Genomic DNA, 3,033 nt, shown 5'->3' with positions numbered 1-3,033 from the left:
TTCCCTGATCAGTGCCTCTTCCCCAATGACAGGCAATATTTCTGGGATGAGCCCACCAAGCCTTACCCACTGGAGTCTCCGTTACTACAGCAACCTGCCTCTGCTAAATGACTCACTAGCTGAACAATCTTAAATCGCCTTTTCTTTAGGCAGATTTTGGCTCTTAACCCTAGTGGCTCTGGATAAGAGTGTCTGCTAAATGACTCACATGTAAACTAGGGCTCTTTGAAAGCGTGGCAATAACTTATTAACTTTTCCTTATTCACAGACAGACTCCTCTGAAGCAGGCAGGCAGCACACTCCTGATCCCACTGATCCTCAACACTGGGGTACCACAAGGGTGCGTTCTCAGCCCTCTCCTGTACTCCCTCTTCACCCATGACTGCGTGGCCATGCACGCCTCCAACTCAATCATCAGGTTGCAGACGACACAACAGTGGTAGACTTGATACCAACAACGACGAGACGGCCTACAGGGAGGAGGTGAGGGCACTCGGAGTGTGGTGTCAGGAAAATAACCTCACACTCAATGTCAACAAAACAAAGGAGATGATCGTGGACTTCAGGAAACAGCAGAGGGAGCACCCCCTATCCACAGACGGGACAGTAGTGGAGAGGTGGAAAGTTTTAAGTTCCTCCGCGTACACATCACGAACAAACTGAATGGTCCAACCACACAGACAGCGTGTGTGAAGAAGGTGCAACAAGTGCCTCTTCAACCTCAGGGGGCTGAAGAAATTTGGCTGCTCACCAAAACACTCAAACTTTTACAGATGCACAATCGAGAGCATCCTGTCGGGCTGTATCACCGCCTGGTAGGGCAACTGCTCCGCCACAAACCGTAAGGCTCTCCAGAGGGTAGTGAGGTCTGCACAACGCATCACCCGGGGAAAACTACTGCCCTCCAGGACACCTACACCACCTGATGTCACATGAAGGCCAAAAAGGACAACAACCACCCGAGCCACTGCCTGTTCACCCCGCTATCATCCAGAAGGCGAGGTCAGTACAGGTGCATCAAAGCTGGACCGAGAGACTGAAAAACAGCTCTATCTCAAGGCCATCAAACTGTTAAACAGCCATCACTAACATTGAGTGGCTGCTGCCAACATACTGACTCAAATCTCTAGGCACTTTAATAATTAAACACTTTGATGTAATAAATGTATCACTAGTCATTATAAACAATGCCACTTTATTTAATGTTTACATGCCCTACATGACTCATCTCATATGTATATACTGTACTCTTTACCATCTACTGCATTTTGCCTATGCCGTTCGGCCATCGCTCATCCATATATTTATATGTACATATTCTTATTCATTCCTTTACACTTGTGTGTATTAGGTAGTTGTTGCGAAGTTGTTAGATTACTTGTTAGATATTACTGCATGGTCGGAACTAGAAGCACAAGCATTTCGCTACACTCGCATTAACATCTGCTAACCATGTGTATGTGACCAATAACATTTGATTTGAGTAGTATATACACCTTATCTTATTCAGTACTGTTGCTAAATAATTCCAATAGATGGGAGCATAAGACAGTTAAGATTAGTTTAGGTCAAGTACAAGCAGCCAACTCAACAAGCCCCGCCAAAAGCTTGTTCCGTCAGCGGCAGCGATCACTCTGCCTTCTCCCACAAGAGAGGGGCATGTTGAGGTAAATCTACTAACCGTGAGGGTTGTATGATGTCATTTATTGTCGGGCTGGAAGATGCATCGTCTTTTCTATTCCGAGGCTGTTTACTCCCAATATGACATATTAACATGATATCATAATGCATGTTTACTAGGGTTGAGGATAACACATCTGACTAGTGATTATTTGACCGGGGTTCAATACCTGCTATAGTTATTATTGTTTTGTTCTACCAAAAGCAACACAGGACTAATACGAGATATATAGCTAACTGTAAAGTAATGAATGAACATTTTAGAAAATCATGGGACATATAGTCTTTGGTTACATGCTATTTTATGTCAATCATATTGCTGCTTGTAGCCTATAACTGATCAAATCAAAGTTTTTTGTTACATGCACCGAATACAACAGGTGTAGACCTTACAGTGAAATGCTTAATTACAGGCTCTAACCAACAACTCAAAAAAAGGTATATTGTGAACAATAGGTAAGTAAAGAAATAAAAACAACAGTAAAAAGAGTGAAAAATAACAGTAGCGAGGCTATATACAGACACCGGTTAGTCAGGCTGATTGAGGTAGTATGTACATGTAGATATGGTTAAAGTGACTATGCATATATGATGAACAGAGAKTAGCAGTAGTGTAAAAAGAGGGGTTGGTGATGGGACACAATGCAAATAGCCCGGTTAGCCAATGTGCGGGGGCACTGGTTGGTCGGGCCAATTGAGGTAGTATGTACATGAATGTATAGTTAAAGKGACTATGCATATATGATAAACAGAGAGTAGCAGCAGCTTCGTGGTCTTATGCTGCCATCTATTTGGAATATTTTGCAATTAAAAGTTATTTATTCACATAAAGACATTGGTGATGCAGCTGAGAAATTAAGTGTATTTTTCTTATTCATTCCAGAGATCAGTCTCAAACCTGCCCAACGCCAATTGCAGCCATTTAGAAACAACATATCATAACAAAGGTTATTTATTAATTTAAAGAAATGTCTTCTGGCTGTTTAAAATCGGTCACATCTTGAAAAAGAGAACAGGGACATGCGTTTTGTTTAGGTTTTACACCTTTATCTGAATTTAAAAAAATGTATAACCATGACAAATCTTTAACGTTTGATGGCTATGTGCCAACCATCGCTAGCAATGTTCAGGTCAATGTTTCACCCTGCCAGCACCTATTAGTTGTATTGAAAACCAGGTCTTATTTAGGTGATGTTTCACCCTGCCAGCTCCTATTAGTTGTATTGAAAACAGGTCTTATTTCAGGTCATGTTTCACCCTGCCAGCACCTATTAGTTGTATTGAAAAACAGTCTTATTTTAGGTCATGTTTCACCCTGCCAGTTCCTATTAGTTGTATTGAAAAACAGGTCTT

Source organism: Salvelinus sp. IW2-2015, unplaced genomic scaffold (genome assembly GCF_002910315.2).
Source record: "Salvelinus sp. IW2-2015 unplaced genomic scaffold, ASM291031v2 Un_scaffold5182, whole genome shotgun sequence".
Taxonomy (NCBI): domain Eukaryota; kingdom Metazoa; phylum Chordata; class Actinopteri; order Salmoniformes; family Salmonidae; genus Salvelinus; species Salvelinus sp. IW2-2015.
This window is presented reverse-complemented; position numbering follows the sequence as displayed.